This window comes from Mustelus asterias, chromosome 22, assembly GCF_964213995.1.
Source record: "Mustelus asterias chromosome 22, sMusAst1.hap1.1, whole genome shotgun sequence".
NCBI lineage: Eukaryota > Metazoa > Chordata > Chondrichthyes > Carcharhiniformes > Triakidae > Mustelus > Mustelus asterias.
The window spans coordinates 25,603,286-25,621,788 of record NC_135822.1 but is presented as its reverse complement, the minus strand read 5'-3'; the positions used below and the strand labels follow the sequence as shown (position 1 = coordinate 25,621,788).

The window sequence follows — 18,503 nt, the reverse complement described above, 5'->3', positions numbered from 1 at the left end:
AGGGTTGACTTATACAAAATGCAACTTGAAACATGCTTATCAGCAGATAAAGTTAGATAAGGTATCTAGGGAAATCATAACAATCAACACCCACAAAGGCTTATATATCAATACACTTCATTGCTGTTCAGAGTATCTTTAGCTTATGCCATATTCCCATGTACCATGGAAAGCTTGTTACAAGATTTGCCCAAGGTAGTTCTATTTAGGCAATATATTAATTACAGGAGCTTCTGAAGAAGAACACTTCGTAAATTTGGAGGAAGTGTTTAACAGATTTAAAAAAGCAGGGTAAGGCTCAAGAGAGAAAAATGTACATTCCAAGTGCAAAAAGTAACATATTTGGAATTCACGGCCAATGCTCAAGGACTGCTTCCTATGGAGGAGAAGGTTAACGTGATCCAGGAAGCACCAGCCCCCAGAAATATATCAGAACTAGAATCATTCTTAGGGTTGGTGAATTATTATGGACAATTTATGCCCAATCTATCCACATTGCTGGCACCCTTACATGTGCTTCTTAGAAGTACCACAGGTGGCATTGGGGTGAACATCAAAAATAAGCACCTGAGCGGCTTAAAAAGACATTGCAGTCTTCAAGCCTTGTCATCCTTTTGATCCTGTGCAAGAAATAGTGCTGCTCTGTGACACCTCGCCCAATACTGGGAGCAGTATTGTCCCACAGACTTGAGGATGGTGTAGAGAGACCTATCACTTTTTCTTCAAGAACACTAACATACATTGAGAGTGCCTATTCTCAGATTGAAAAGGAATGTTTGGCTATTATTTATGGGGTGTAAAAGTTTCATCACTACGTTTATGGACATCACTTTACAATAATTATCGACCATAAGCCACTTCTAGGTTTGTTCAGAGTGAACAAAGCCATTCCCCCCATCGCTTCAGCGAGGGTCCAACATTGGGCTCTCCTGTGACATATGACTACACATTCCAACATAAGCCAGGCACCCACATTGCCAATCTGGATGCTTTAAACCAGCTTTCTTTGCCACAAAGTATTCCATCACCACCAAGTGCCAAGAAATTGTACTCACTCTTAACTTTCTGAACACATCACCAGAATTGGCATGACAAAAACAAGTTGTGGGCCCAAAGGGACCCCATATCTTCAGTATGCAGAGTTGGAGCAACAAAGTAAGCCTTTGAGATCTAGATTTCAGAAAATGACACGTAGGCCGGCGTCCAGGAGAATGCACACCCAGGAAGGTCCACCCACATCCACATGGAACAATTAAACTGCATAGCAATGGACCCAATTAAGATAACCATAAGATTAAGTGGACGTCCAGTATTAATGGAGGTCGATACAGGCGTGGCCGTATCGGTGGTTGGAGAATCAGTGTTCAGTAAAATTCGCACTAGACTCTAACCCTTAATCAAGATTTCGGCAAGGCTGACAACTTATACAGGGGAACCTCTGAGAGTTGTGGATACAACCTTTGTTCCTGTCTCTGGCAAAAGGCAATTATTCAGTTACCATTAATGGTAGTGGAGGGCTCGAGCCCGAGTCTAATGGGCCAAAACTGGTTGAGAGAAATCCACCTGGATTGGGTAAACATCTTCCAGTTAGAAAATGGTCGCTTGAGTGAAGTCCTGCTCAAATACCTGTAGTTTTTGAGAAGGGCTAGGAACCATAAAAGGAGCCAAGGTGACCTTACATGTCAACCAGGATGCAGTCCTGAAAGGCCCACCCGATACCATTTGCTTTAAAGGAAAAAGTGGAAACAGAAATTAGGAGAGTGGAACTGTTCACTTCGTGGAATGGGCGGCATCGGTTGTGCCTATTTTGAAGTCAGATGGTTCAGTCTGTCTTTGCGGGGACTTAAAACAAACAATAAACTGTTTTTCACAGCTGGATAAATACCCGATTCCCCAGATAGACGATATCTGCAAAGTTGGCAGGGGGGCTCTTATTCATGAAATTAGATATGTGTCATGCTTATATTCGCAGAAATATTCCACCATCAATACTTTAAAGGGTCTTTATCAATATATAAGATTATCTTTTGGGGTATCATCAGCTTGCCCAATCTTCCAGAGAACAATGGAGAACATCTTACAGCATTTCCCCCAGGTGGCCATTTATCTGGATGACATTCTCATCATGGGTAAAACAAAGGCAGAAGATCTACAGAACCCAGAGGAAGTTTTTTGTCATTTTTTGAGGGTCCTAAGAAGGGAAAAATGCATCTTCCTGGTACCTCTACAAGTGGTCAAGTTGGGTCTACATCCTTTGGAGGACCGGGAGCGGGCAATTAAAGATGCTCCAGCTCCCATGTCCATCCAGGGGTTACGGTCATTTCTAGGGCTGGTGATGTACTACGGAAAATTTATACCAAACTGGGCCTCCATCTTGGTTCTGCTACATCAACTGCTAAAAAAGGGTCAAGTTTGCGAATAGTCCGCTTGTCAAGAATTGGCTTTTAAGAGAATAAAGCAACAGCTGTCATTGTCGAACGTCTTAGCACATTACGATCCTAGAAAAGAGTTAGTGCTAACCTGCAATGCGCCTTCGTATGGGATCCCGATGGTATTAGCACATAGATGACCAAATGGAGAGGAACGCTCAATAGCACATGCCTCAGGACCTTGGCCATAGCAGAAAGAAAGTATGCACACTTTGAAAAAGAAGGGTCTCAATCCCCAAGTGCCCACCTCTCCTGGTGGACTGCTGAGATTCTAAAGCTGCTAGCTCCCCAGTTGAGCACTTGGGGATTGAGATGGTGCCTCACTACGTACAAAATTAAAAATCAAAAGGGCTGAGCAGGAAGACTTCTCTGGATGGCCCATTGGGGACCTGCCTGCCCTCCTTAATAGGTCAATGAACCCTGAAGCGGCCAACTAGGCCACTTTCTTGCTGAGCCAGTCTTGCTGCTGGCAAGTATGGGCATGGGGCCCCAATTCTGATATCGGGGTCCTGAAGCTTGTTTTATATTAGGCTGAAGATAAAACTTTTAAATTTAGCCTTGTGTAACTGAATGTTGTTACTGTAGCCATAGAACAATAAAGTGTTACGGTATAGAAAAGCACCATTCAGCCCATCATGTTTGCGCTGACCAAACAAAAAAAGGAGAAATCAGTCACTCATTTTAATTCCTAATTCAGCATCTGGTCTGTAGCCTTGCAGGTAAAAGAACTTCAGATGCAGATTATCTTTTTAATGAGTTGAGTGCACTAGCCTCAACCATCAATTTAGGCAGTGAAATCCAGACACCCATCACCCTCTGGGTGAGAATGTTTTCCCTCATGTCCCCTCTAATCCTCCAATCAATCACCATATATCTATGCCTCCTGGTAGTTGATCCCTCAGGGGAAAAAAGTATTTTTCCTGTCTAGACCTCTCATAGTTTTGTGCACCTCAATTAGGTCACTCTGTGGCCTCTTCTGTTCTAAGGATAACGACCATAGCTTATCCAATCGCTCCTCATAGCTGCAATTTTCAAGCCCTGGCAATACTTTTGTAAATCTGCTCTGCACTCTCTCCAAAGCAATTATGTGCTTCCTGTCATGTGGTGACCAGAACTGTACACAAAATTCCAGCTGTGGCCTAACCAGCATTTTATACAGTTCCATCATTACATCCCTGTTTTTATATTCAATATCTCACTCAATAAAGGAAAGCATTCCTTATGCTTTCTTGACAACCTTGTCCACCTGTCCTGCTACCTTCAAGAACCTGTGGACATGGACGCCAAGGTCTCTCACTTCCTCAAGACATCTCAACATCTTTCTGTTTATTGAGTATTCCATTGCTTTATTTACCCTCCCCAAATGCATCACCTCATATTTTTCAGGATTGAATTACATTTGCTACTTCTTTGCTCACTCAACCATTGATCTAATTCTGGAGTTGACTGCTATCCTCTTCACTATCAATTACATGGCCAATTTTTGTGTCATCTGCAAATTTCCCAATCATGCCACCAAATTTAAATCATTAATATATACAACAAACAGCAAGGGCCACAATCATGAGCCCTGTGGAATGCCACTAGAAACATCCTTTTGTTTCCTGTCACTGAGCCAATTTTGGATCCAACCTGCCACATTCTCCTGTATCCCATGAGATCTCTTTTTTCTGACCAATCTGCCATGTGGGACCTCATCAAACGCCTTACAGCAATCTATGTAAACAACATCCACTGCACTACCCTCAGCAATCCTCCTTGTTACTTTCTCAAAAAGTTTGATTAAGCTGGTAAGACACAATCTTCCCCTAACAAAACCATGTTGACTATTCCTGACCAGTCTGTGCCTTTCAAAGTGATAGTTTATCCTGTCTGTCAGGATTGTTTCCAATAATTTGTTCACCACTGATGTCAGACTGACTGGCCTATAGTTTTCGGCCTCATCCCTTGCACGCTTTTCACTAATGATACCACGTTCGCAACCTCTAATCCTCTGGTACCTCATCTGTATCTTGTGAGGATTGGAAAATGATCCTTTGAGCATCTGCTATTTCCTCCCTGGCTTCCTTCAACAGCTTGGGATACAATACATCTGGCCTTCATGATTTATCCAACTTCAAGGAGCCAGTTCTTCCAGTACTTCCTCTCTCACTATGCTTATTGTATCAAATATTTCACACTCCTCTGTTTTAGCTAGAATGTTTGAATCATCCCTCTCCTTAGTGAAGACAGAGACAAAGTACTCATTGAGAACCCTGCCCACATCTTCTGAATCAACCTACAGGTTACCATATATATCTCTCATAAGCCCAACCTTTTCCTTAGTTATTCTTTTGCTCTGAATGTATTGGTAAAACATTTTATGATTTTCTTTGATTTTACCTGCCAATGTCTTTTAGTGCTTTCCTAATTTCCATTTTACTTCATCCCTGTACTTTCCATATTCCTCTGGGCTTTCTACAGTACTAAGTATTTTATGACAGCCATAAACTTTCTTTTTCTGTTTAATCTTGTCCCGAATGCTTCTGGATAACCAGGGGCTCTAGATTTGGCAGTTCCAGTCTTCATCTTTTTGGAGACATGTCTACAGTGTGCTGTAGAATTTTGCTTTTGAATGCCTTCCAATGCCTTGGCAGTTTTTCCTTCTAATAAGTTGTAGCCAATCCACACTTGCCAGCTCATCTCTCAGCCTTGTAAAATTTGTCTTCGCCCATCTTGAACTTTTATTCCTGTTCTATCTTTGTCCTTTTCCATAACATTGGTAAATCGAACTAGATTATGGTCACTATCTCCAAAATGGTTACCCAATGCTACTTCATCATGTAAAGATAAACAAAAGCGCAAATGATAGATTCTGCAGAAAATTTGAAATGGTAATAGTCTTTCATAGTGCACACTTGGTATGGAATTTGACTGTTTATTCGACTGGAAACTTACCTAGCTTATTGTATTTGGGCTTGTGAAAACAAGTTACTGCATTCTTAGTTGTATTTGGACATGTAGAAATAGAGTTACTGCATCTTTAGACAAAATGCACATTTTGGAATCTGACAAGCCTTAAATGTTTACGTGCAAACTGCCGTTAGGCATAGCTGGCAAGTGTGGACTGGTGTTCCTTCTGCACACAATATTCTAACCCGGGGAGTGGGGGTTAGATTTTAAACGTTGCATAATAGTGTAAAAGGGCAAATCAGAGATCGGTTCAAAAAATTGAGAGAAAAGTAGAATATGTTGGCAATTCACTCTCACCTGTTTTATACTATCACACCATCCCTGGATCACTATTATAAATTTTAAGAGCTTTACGATGGGGAGTCTCTCGAATTCAGATTCACCTCATGTCATTGACTGCCCAGTATCTAAGCTCAGTTGGCTGGACGGCTGATTCATGATGCAAAGTGATGCAGCTTCAATTCCCATAACGGCTGTGGTTATTCATGAAGGCCCACCTTCTCAACCTTTCCCCTCGCTTGAGGTGTGGTGATCCTCAGGTTAAATCACTACCAGTCAGCTCTCCCCCTCAAAAGGGCGGGCAGCCTATGATTATCTGGGACTATGGCGACTTTCATCTAATTAAATAATAGCAAGACCTAGGAGATCATAATATAAGGCAGAATTTTTCAGCCCCCGTGCGGGTTCTGAGGTGGGGCAAAGGAGGGGAGGGGGAATGTGAAATTGCTGGAAAACTTGCCCTTTCCCCAAATATGGCCCTTATGTGACCCTAAGTATTTAAGTAGTCACTTTGATTAGTTATCAGACTTACACATGTATGTTTCTAAATTCATTTACAACATATGGGCATCACTGGCTAGCTCCCTACTTGTCCTTGAATTGAGTGGCTTGCTAGACCATTATTTCAGAGACAGATTTCCTTGAACCAGATGGATTGTTATGGCAATCATTTCATGGTCATCATTAGACTTTCAATTCCAGATTATTATTGAATTCAAATTCCAACATCTCCTGTGGTGGGATTTGAACTGGGTCCTAGAATGTTATCCTGGGTCTCTGAATTACTAGTCAAATGACGGTGTCACTACTCCACCCACTTCCCCATGAGTATGATCAACAGAACAATAAGTAGGTTTCATGGACAAGGCATACTCAGAGAACATGAGGGGATAGAGAAATAGAGAAAAATGTGCTTACAGGGCTAGGGCAGGAGGATTTTCTGAGAAAGTTTAAATATTTCATTTATTAAAGTTTATTTATTAGTCACAAGTAGGTTTACATTAACACTGCAATGAAGTTACTGCGAAAATCCCCTAGTCGCCACACTCCGGCGCCCGTTTGCATACACAGAAAGAATTTAGCATGGTCAATGCATCCTTTGGACTGTGGGAGGAAACCGGAGCACCTGGAGGAAACCCACGCAGACACGGGGAGAACGTGCAAACTCCACACAGACAGTGACCCAAGCCGGCAATTGAACCCAGGTCCCTGGCGCTGTGAGACAGGAGTGTCACTGAGCCGCCCCATAACAGACAGTATGAATAGTGCAGGATGAAAAAACGCCCAATCGCATAAATAATGAATATACAACTAGAGCAATGGTGTACAGACAGCATTCTTTAAGTCGGGTTAAGTAAATAAAGACGATCTACCACCAGCAACTGAGAGAAGGTCCAGTTTATTTTTGTTGTACTGACACCTAGTGACTGAAAACCATGTATCACCTTTCTTACAATTCTTTTTCCTTTTTACAAACTTGGGAGCGATTCTCCCAGCCCGCTGCACTGCTTTTGTAGCACAGCGGGCCAGGAGATTTGAGGGCGGCCATTTTACGGGCTTCCCACTGGACGCCACGTCTCCAGCAGCCGTATTTCGGGCGCCGTCAGGTCCGCACCGATTTTTGGCATGGAGCTGCATAATTTATTTAAATATGTATTTAAATCTGTTTTAAATATCATTAGCAGGTCGGAGACTGAAATCTCCGGGCCGGATAATGTCTCCCCCCACCGCCAGGAGTGTTTCACTCCAGCAGGGTTTACTATAGCTCCCCACTTGTGGGGGTGCCCAGCATATTCATAGCAGATTTTAGTATATGATGGAGGAATGATACAGCAGCTTGTCTTTTACCTTCAAGTTTATTCTGCATACAGCTCAGCACAGACACAAACCCCTTATGGTTTCTCCACAGCAACTCTTGCAGGGGGGGGGGATGCCCCCTGGGCATTGTCACCTTGGCAGTGCCAGCTTGGGCCCCCAGCACTGCCCAAGGGGCAAAGTGCCAATGCCCAGGAGGCACCTTGGCACTGCCCACTGGGCATCAGGCTGAATGGAGCTGGGCCTCTGGGACACGATCGATGGGGGTGGGGGTTTCAAACAACAAAGAACAAAGAAAATTACAGCACAGGAACAGGCCCTTCGGCCCTCCAAGCCTGCACCGACCATGCTGCCTGACTTAACTAAAAGCCCCTACCCTTCCGGGGACCATATCCCTCTATTCCCATCCTATTCATGTATTTGTCAAGACGCCCCTTAAAAGTCACTACCATATCCGCTTCCACTACCTCCCCAGGCAACGAGTTCCAAGCACCCACTACTCTCTGCGTAAAAAAATCTGCCTTGTACATCTCCTTTAAACCTTGCCCCTCGCACCTTAAACCTGTGTCCCCTCATAATTGACTCTTCCACCCGAGGAAAAAGCTTCTGTCTATCCACTCTGTCCATGTCTCTCATAATCTTGTAGACTGCCACACATAATCTTGTAGACTTGCACTGGGATCACGACCAGAGGGAGGGAGGCCAGCGATTGGTGCTGGGCATCGTGGTTGGAGGGGGGGCGGTGGGGGAATCGGGGCTGCGCAGGGGCGGGAAGGTCAGGGCTGCCGGTGGGGAGGGGGGAATCGGGAGATCGGGGCTGCAAGGATGGGGGTGGTAGAGATTGGGGCGGGCCGGGGGTGGTTGAGGCTGGCCCGGACATGTTTGGAGGGGGTCGAAGGGACAGCATTGCGGGATCGCAGGGCTGGCCAGGAATCGAGCTGGCCAGCAATTGGGAGGCTGGCAGTGCAGGACCACCATGCATGCACCGATCTCGGCGCTGACAGATCGGCGCATGTGCAGCGGCCCACTCAGCACTATGCTGTCAGCCTCTCCAGCGGGGGGGACTAGGCCCCGCCCACTGATTTTTAGTGTGATTTATGCTAGTGCATTCTGCAGCGCACAGTGTGTGGGAGATTTGTTTTGAAAAAAACAGCAGGATTTACTCCAGTTTTTACACGAATTTGACACTTAGAATTTTATTGGGAGAATCGCCCCCCCCCTTGATTTGAAAATTTATATTCACAGGCAAACTTATTTCTCACTGATCTGCTCTGGAATACTCCGGATGTGGTCATTCACCAGGATCAATGATAGCTAGTGTGCACATTTACTGCAAGCTGTGTAATTTGCTCAATAATACTGTTACATTAATGATGCACACCAGTCTTGGGTAACATAGTATAGTGTTCAATTTCTGATTTCCTCAAGGTTGGATAGTTGTTTTTTGATTTACTGTTTGTGAATTTCATTTTTTTTATTGAAAATTTTCTCTTGATTCAGCCCAAATAGATAAGTATGATCTGATAGCTATTACAAAGATGTGGCTACTGGATGATATAGATTAGTATCTAAATATTGAAGGGTATGTGACATTAGAGAGGGATGGCCTAAGTTCAGGAAACCAGAGTGCAGATGCAGTTTAGGTTGAGGTGAGAAATTAGAAAGGCAATAAGTGGTGTACAGGCCTCCTAATTGTAACTACATGATAGGACAGAGTATAAAAGAGGTAATGTGAGCTTGTCTGAAAGGTATTGCAATAATCATGAGGGTTTTAATCTACATATAGATTGGATAAATCAGATGGGTATAGGTAGCATAGGTGAGGAGTTCATAAAATGTTTTCAGGATAGTTTCTTAGAACTGCACACTCGGTAGCCAATAGAGAGCAGGCTACACTAGACCTGGTATTATATGATGAGTTAGGATTAATTAATAACCTCATTGTGAAGGCACCCTTAGGTAGCAGTGATCATAATATGTTGAATTTCATGAACAGTTTGATGGAGAAAAGAATGCATCTAAGACTATTTTAAATGAAATAAGGGCAATTATGAAGGCATGAAAGTGGAGGTAGCTAAAGTGAACTGGCAAATATGCTTAAGGGATAGATCAACTTATGTTAGGTGACAGATGTTTAAAGAGATATTTCAGAATACACATAATAGACACATTTCAATAAGAAAAAAATTCCAAGGGGTCCATCATTTGTGGCTAACTAAAAAAGTTAAAAACAGTATTAAACTTAGAGATGAAGCATGTATCTAAGCAAAGATGCGTGGCAGGTCAGAAGATTGGAAAGAATATAAAGAACAATACAGAATGTCAAAGATTGATAAGGAGGGAAAAACTAGAGTACAAGAGAAAGCTAGCCAGTAATTTAAAGATGGATAGTAAGAGTTTCTATAGATATTTAAATAAGAAAATAGTTAACAAAGTGAGCATTGGTCCTATAGAAAGTGTGCCCAGGGAACTGGTAATGGAAAATAAGGTTAGGGCAGATGAATTAAACAGGTATTTTGCATCTGTCTTCACCATAGAGGATACAAGTAACATCCCAGAAATAGCTGTATATCAGGAAATGGAAGAGAGGGAGGAACTCAAGAAAATTACAATCACCAGGGAAGTGGTATTGAGCAAACTGTTGGGTCTGCGGGCTGACAAACCCCCTAATCTGATGGGCTTCACCCTAAGGGTGTTGACAGAAGTGGTTAATGAGATAGTTGATACGTTGGTTTTAATTTTCCAAAATTGCCTCGATTCAGGGAAAATTCCATTAGATTGGAAGATAGCAAATGTATTCAAAAGGGAGACAGAAAACAGGCTACTAGTCTAATATCTGTCATAGGGAAAACGTTTGAAGCCGTTATTAAAGATGTAATAGTAGGGCACTTGGAAAAAAATTAAGGCATTCAGGCAAGGTCAGCATGATTTTGTGAATGGGAAATCATGTTGAACCAATTTATTGGAATTCTTTGAAGGAGTCACATGTGCTGTGGATAAAGAGGAACCGGTGAATGTACTGTACTTAGATTTTCAGAAGGCATTTAGTAAGATGCCACATCAAACATTATTGTGTAAAATAAAAGCTCGTGGTGAAGGGGGTAACATATTGCCATGGCTAGCTAACAGGAAACAGAGAGTTGGCATAAATTGGTCTTTTTCTGGTTGGCAGGGTGTGAGGAGTGGTGGAGCCTCAACTTTTTACAATTTATATAAATTACTTGGACGAATGGACTGATATGATTGTTAAATTTACTGATGATACAAAGAACATAAGAACATAAGAAATAGGAGCAGGAGTAGGCCATCTGGCCCTTCGAGCCTGCCCCGCCATTCAACAACATCATGGCTGATCTGAAGCGAATCAGTTCCACTTACCCGCCTGCTCCCCATATCCCCTAATTCCCTTATCGATCAGAAAACTATCTACCCGTGATTTAAACATATTCAACGAGGAAGCCTCCACCACTTCAATGGGCAGAGAATTCCAGAGATTCACTACCCTCTGAGAGAAGAAGTTCCCCCTCAACTCTGTTCTGAACCGGCCCCCCCTTATTTTGAGGCTGTGCCCTCTAGTTCTGGTTTCCCTTCTAAGTGGAAAGAATCTCTCCACCTCTACCCTATCCAGCCCCTTCATTATCTTATATGTCTCTATAAGATCACCCCTCATCCTTCTAAACTCCAACGAGTACAGACCCAATCTGTTTAATCTCTCCTCATAATCTACACCCCTCATCTCCGGTATCAACCTGGTGAACCTTCTCTGCACTCCCTCCAAGGCCAATATATCCTTTCGCAAATAAGGGGACCAAAACTGCACACAGTACTCCAGTTGCGGCCTCACCAGTGCCTTGTACAGTTGCAGCAAGACCTCCCTGCTTTTATATTCTATCCCCCTCGCGATAAAGGCCAACATTCCATTCGCCTTCTTGATCACCTGCTGCACCTGCAGACTGAGTTTTTGCGATTCGTGCACAAGGACCCCCAGGTCCCTCTGCACAGTCGCACGATGTAATTTTTCTCCATTTAAATAATATTCCAATTTACTATTATTTCTTCCAAAGTGGATAACCTCACATTTGCTAACGTTATATTCCATCTGCCAGATCCTCGCCCACTCGCTCAGCCTATCCAAATCTCTCTGCAGACTTTCCGCGTCCTCCACGCAATTCGCTTTCCCACTCACCTTCGTGTCATCAGCAAACTTGAATACCCTACATTCAGTCCCCTCCTCCAGATCATCTATGTAAATGGTAAACAATTGAGGCCCCAGCACTGATCCCTGCGGCATGCCACTGGTCACCAACTGCCAACCAGAAAAGCACCCATTTATCCCAACTCTCTGCTTCCTGTTAGATAGCCAATCCCCAATCCACGCCAACACCTTACCCCTAACTCCGTGTACTCCAATCTTCTGCAGCAACCTTTTGTGAGGCACCTTATCGAACGCCTTCTGGAAATCTAAAAACACCACATCCACCGGTTCCCCTCTGTCAACCGCACTAGTGACATCTTCATAAAAGTCCAGTAGATTCGTCAAACACGACTTTCCCTTCATGAATTCATGCTGCGTCTGCTTGATCGAACCATTCTTATTCAGGTGCTCTGTTATTTCCTCTTTAATAATGGACTCTAGCATCTTCCCAACTACGGACGTTAAGCTAACCGGCCTGTAGTTACCCGCCTTTTGTCTACTTCCTTTTTTAAACAGCGGCGTAACAGTAGCTGTTTTCCAGTCAGCCAGCACTACCCCAGAGTCCAGCGAATTTTGATAAATTACTACTAAAGCATCTGCTATTACCTCAGCCATTTCTTTCAGTACCCTGGGATGCATTCCATCCGGGCCCGGGGACTTGTCTACCTTCAGTCCTATTAGTCTACCAAGCACCACCTCCTTAGTAACAGTAATTGTATTAAGGACCTCCCCTCCCACCAACTCTCGATCTCTAATATTCGGCAAACTATTTGTGTCTTCCACCGTGAAGACCGACACAAAGAACTTATTTAAAGTCTCAGCCATTTCCTCGTTTTCCACTATTAAATCCCCCCTCTCATCTTCCAAGGGTCCAACATTCACTCTAGCCACTCTGTTCCTTTTTATATACTTGTAAAAACTTTTACTATCATTTTTTATATTTTGAGCTAGTTTAGTTTCATAATCTATCTTTCCTTTCTTAATCGCTTTCTTAGTCGTTCTTTGTTTTTCTTTAAAGCTTTCCCAATCCACTAATTCTCCACTATTTTTGGCCACTCTGTACGCATCTGATTTTATTTTAATACTCTCCTTTATTTCCTTTGTTATCCACGTCCGGTTATCCTTTTTCTTACAGTCCTTCTTTATCACCGGAATATATTTTTGCTGAGTACTTAAAAAAATCTCCTTAAAAATCCTCCACTGTTCCTCAGCTGTCCTACCTACCAGTCTGCTCGCCCAGTCTACATTAGCCAATTCCACCCTCATCCTATCGTACTCCCCTCTGTTCAAGCAGAGGACACTGGTTTGGGACCCTACTTTCTTACCCTCCATCTGTATCAGAAATTCCACCATATTATGATCACTCATCCCAAGAGGATCCTTCACAAGAAGATCCTTAATCCTACCTGTCTCATTGCACAGAACCAGATCCAAGATAGCTCGCTCTCTCGTAGGTTCTGTAACATACTGTTCAATGAAACAATCCCGACAGCATTCCAAGAACTCTTCCTCAAGCCCTCCACGTCCAATTTGAGTCGACCAATCAATATGTAGGTTAAAATCCCATATGATTATTGCCGTTCCACTTTTGCACGCATTCATTATTTGCTTGTTTATAGCCCTCCCCACCTCTAAGTTATTATTTGGGGGCCTATAGACCACGCCTACCAGTGTCTTTCTCCCCCTACTATTCCTTATCTCCACCCACAACGATTCCACGTTTTGCTCCTTAGAGCCTATGTCGTCTCTCACTATAGATCGGGTGGATTCTCGGAGGCTTTTTCCCAGGGCTGAAATGGCTGTTACGAGAGGACACAGGTTTAAGGTGCTGGGGAGTAGGTACAGAGGAGATGTCAGGGGTAAGTTTTTCACTCAGAGGGTGGTGGGTGAGTGGAATCGGCTGCCGTCAGTAGTGGTGGAGGCAAACTCGATAGTGTCTTTTAAGAGACTTCTGGATGAGTACATGGGACTGAATAGGATTGAGAGTTAAAGGTAAGCCTATATATAAGCCTAGGTAGGTAGGGACATGACTGGCACAACTTGTGGGCCGAAGGGCCTGTTTGTGCTGTATTTTTTCTATGTTCTAAAAGAATGAGGTGAATATATTGTCTATGAGTCAGTTTCAAATTAGAGAAATGAATCGTCGTTCTGATTACTCCAAGTTCCAGTGGGAGATTAATCAATTAAAACCTCAGTTGTTAATACAGATAAAGATGTTGTCATTCAGTATTTTTAATTTGCATTTGTTGCCAACCATTGAACACCATGAATTATTGGAACTTGCGTTGCCAGTTAGTTCTAAATAACAGTTGGATCAATATGAAATTCAAGGCTTGTATGATGTTTCGTTAACATGCAACAAATTACATAATCTAACATTGATGATAGTGTAGTATTCTGTAACCGGTTAAAATATATGTACTGCCGTTGGAATTGCATGTGCCATCTATTGTTCAAGGTTTTCCAAATATAAAAACACTGCAAAGCTTAAAACCTAGCCAGCTAGGAATCAAACCAAAACATTTAACTATTGTTATTGTTATATGTATTGTGCCTGTTCTAAGAATGCAGGGATTGTGATCTGGAGCTCAGTTTAAAAATGGAAATGGCTTAAATTAAAAGGGTTTGGATGTCCATATAGACCCGAGAATCAAATCAAACCCTGAAAAGCCTTAACCAATTTTTATTGATGAAAACATGATTCTGTAGGAGTTTTCGGTTTTCCTCTGTGGAAGGCCATAATTTGTAATAACTTGCACAATTAACATTAACATGACAGGAAGTGAAATCGGATTACTTAAGAGAGAGAGAGATAGAGAAAGAGTTGGAGACTGACTTTGCAGCCAGACTCAAAAATCTTGCAGCATTCGACTGAACACAGCTCATTATAACTTTTTGGTTATCTGTGTTTTTCTGGCTGCATAAACGATTGGCGTCTGTGATCACGAAACACTGCTCATGAAAAAATCTGTCTATAGAAGGATCATTTCTGCTTAAACATCGCACTTTCAAATATGATCAAACAAATGATCAAATTAGATATAATGTAAGAGTACATCATATAAAGATCGGAGCTGTCTGGCATGTGATTTTAATGAGGAAAGCGATGTCTTTTGATAGGATTATATACAAATGAATGGATGTCCAGCTGCAGCCAGTTATTTGCAGAATGTTATTTGATTTACACTGAGCTTTCTATGAAGGGGGGGTATGTAGTTAAATGTATAATGCACTGGCTAAAGCCATACAGACATCGGGAAAACTGTGGACAAAGGTATTGCCCACCATACTAATGAGATTAAGGGTTACCACAAACCGGACAACCGGATTAACCCCTTATGAACTAATGACAGGACGGGTGATGCAATTACCAGAAAGCATCATAACAGGTGGGACCGATGTAGGTCCACTAAAAGATAAAATCAGGAGATATGTTTTGGAACTAAGCACCCAACTAAAAGGGATGCGCAAATTGGTAAAAGACAATCAGGGAATAACAGACGCAGAGAGAGAGCTTGAAATGCTCCCTGACGTCCCAACAGCGACCCTAGAAAGAATTGCAAATGAGACTAAGGATGGGTTCGAGGAGGTGAGCACGGCCGTCTCTGAAATATCAGCAGAGGTCGTAGCTATTCGGACTGTGGCGTTACAGAACCGATTGGCACTCGATTATGTGCTAGCCTCCCAAGGAGAAACATGTGCCATAGTTGGCTCCGAATGCTGTATGTATATTTCCGATGCTTCGGAGAATATAACTCACTTAGTAGATCATATTAAACACGTGGCGAAAACAATACAGGATGAAGGGAACCAATATCACAATTATAACCCTCCGGGCTGGCTGGGGCAATGGTTCGGGTCGTGGGGTGCATATCTGATGCATGGATTGATTGTATTAATTGTAATTGTACGTTCACAAATATTGGGTTTTTTTCACTGTTGAATTTGTATTATTTGTGAAACAGAAAATCGTTTATTGTTACCACACAGAGGTTGATCCCTTTTGAGAAACCACGCCGAATCCCCCAAAGATAAATACCTCACTTAGTAATCTGTTAAAAGTGTTTGTGAAGGTGTTAACTGTTCTTCATTAACACTTAAAGGTTCATTAACAGAAAGACCTGACACCCACTTTAAGTGAATAATAAACAAGTTATTTATTTAACCAAACGGGAACTTTAACTAAACAAGTAATATATCAATTAAAGTAAGGTTCTACTGGAATGATGTTCAAATAAATCCAAGGACCATTCATTACCAAAAATAATAACAATAATAATTTAGTCACTCACAAAAAATATACAAACAGGTTTTCTGGCTTTGGAAAAACATTTGGAGTTCTTCTGGGGATTCCACTGTCTGTAACCTCTTTCTGATTTGGTACCCCTTTGTTAGATAGATGGAGAGCTTGCTTAAAAGATTTTTTTTTAGCTGGCAGGGAGTTGCTCTTCCCTCTCTGAGTAAGCGTTGAGAGGTGGCAGCCCTTCAGTTGAACTGCAGACAGGCAGTTGAGTTCCTCTTTATAACTCTGGTGACCTATTAATTTTCTTGCACCAGGATTGGTCTGATGTTGTCAACAACAGCAAATTCAAACTTGATAGGTTTCTGATAGCTGAGTGTTTTATTTAAACTGATTATATAGAACATAGAACAGTACAGCACAGAACAGGCCCTTCGGCCCACGATGTTGTGCCGAGCTTTATCTGAAACCAAGATCAAGCTATCCCACTCCCTATCATCCTGGTGTGCTCCATGTGCCTATCCAATCACCGCTTAAATGTTCCTGAAGTGTCTGACTCCACTATCACTGCAGGCAGTCCATTCCACACCCCAACTACTCTCTGAGTAAAGAACCTACCTCGGACATCCTTCCTATATCTCCCACCATGATCCCTATAGTTATGCCCCCTTGTAATAGCTCCATCCACCCGAGGAAATAGTCTTTGAACATTCACTCTATCTATCCCCTTCATCATTTTATAAACCTCTATTAAGTCTCCACTCAACCTCCTCCACTCCAGAGAGAACAGCCCTAGCTCCCTCAACCTTTCCTCATAAGACCTACCCTCCAAACCAGGCAGCATCCTGGTAAATCTCCTTTGCACTCTTTCCAGCGCTTCCACATCCTTCTTACAGTGGGGTGACCAGAACTACACACAATATTCCAAATGTGGTCTCACCAAGGTCCTGTACAGTTGCAGCATAACCCCACGGCTCTTAAACTCCAACCGCCTGTTAATAAAAGCTAACACACTGTTCACAGCTCTATCCACTTGAGTGGCAACCTTCAGAGATTTGTGGATATGGACCCCAAGATCTCTCTGTTCCTCCACAGTCTTCAGAACCCTACCTTTGACCCTGTAATCCACATTTAAATTTGTCCCACCAAAATGAATCACTTCACATTTATCAGGGTTAAACTCCATCTGCCATTTTTCAGCCCAGCTTTGCATCCTATCTATGTCTCTTTGCAGTCTACAACAGCCCTCCACCTCATCCACTACTCCACCATTCTTGGTGTCATCAGCAAATTTACTGATCCATCCTTCAGCCCCCTCCTCTAAGTCATTAATAAAAATCACAAATAGCAGAGGACCAAGCACTGATCCCTGTGGCACTCCGCTAGCAACCTGTCTCCAGTCCGAAAATTTTTCATCCACCACCACCGTCAGTCTTCGATCAGATAGCCAGTTACCTATCAAATCGTCCAACTTTCCCTCTATCCCACACCTCCTTACTTTCATCATAAGCCGACCATGGAGGAACTTATCAAACGCCTTACGAAAATCCATGTATATGACATCAACTGCCCCACCTTCATCGATTGTGACAGTTAAAATGCTCAGATTTTAAACAAAAATCATGCCTTCTCTGTAACAGCATGTGAGAATGTTATCAGTTGCGGACCTTCAAGGAAGCTTGTCTGCTTCAGACTAATCACTTGCCTAGGCCTCAAAACATTCTGCTTTTTGACCTTCACCGGAAGGTGAACAAGGCCAGATTTTTTCCCATAACAAATACCAAAGGCAAGATATGGGGATATGCTATGCAAATGAAGGATTAGCAGAAATCCATTTTTTATCGAATAAGAAAGGCCAAAAGCCAGGATTTAATTGGCAAATATATATGTCAATGAAAGATGTGGAAAATCGCTTGTTCCTCATTTGCTGTAATGAACTATAACTGCTGAATTGTTTCTCTGCAGTGTCAGAACCACTCCAGCCATTTCAATGGGGGGGGGGGGGTAGTTCTCCTTGTGCACGGGGAGCGGGGGGGCGGGGGTAGTTCTCCTTGTGCACAAGCAATTAAAGACCTTGCATTGGATTGTATTAAGAGTCGACTAAGTGTGCCTAAGGTTGCTGGTATCCAAGGATCTCTGGCAGTTTTTGGAGGTTCCACTGAGATTGCAAACCCCCAGAGTGTCGACATGGGAAGAAAGCGTGGTGCCTCGCTGACCAAAGGTTCGGAGACCGCGGTTGTCTGCTTTTGGGCATTGAGCCATTTTGATCGGGGGAACGCACATGCTGTCCTGTGTAGACATTACCAAGGTACGCGATGGAGATTCAAGTCCTCCGGGGGTGCAGCATAATGGTTGGAGGTTGGACCCCTCGTATAGGCACCTTTTTCCAGGGTTCAAGTCCCCGCGAGTGCTTATCTTGATTACCACGGTCCCGATTTGATTGATTACCTAATTCCAAAATCATTCCGATTTTCTCTTTGCTGCTATACCCTCTTCTGCCACATGATGGTGCTCTGCTAGAATCATAAGTGTCTTAACCCTTTGTTAGCCTTTTTCATTAGTCTTGACATTTTTTTGTGTCAGTCTTGTCTGT

General features: G+C 42.8%; 1 protein-coding gene across 1 annotated transcript in view; it reads right to left on the bottom strand.

Annotated features, from left to right (window-relative positions):
- padi2 (peptidyl arginine deiminase, type II) overlaps positions 1-16,148 on the bottom strand; it is a 119,950-nt gene extending 103,802 nt beyond the window's left edge. Inside the window, exon 1 of the mRNA XM_078239001.1 lies at positions 15,963-16,148. The gene's annotated coding sequence lies outside the window, so the exon portion shown is untranslated. The remainder of the gene's footprint in view (positions 1-15,962) is intronic.
- Positions 16,149-18,503: the final 2,355 nt, after the last annotated feature.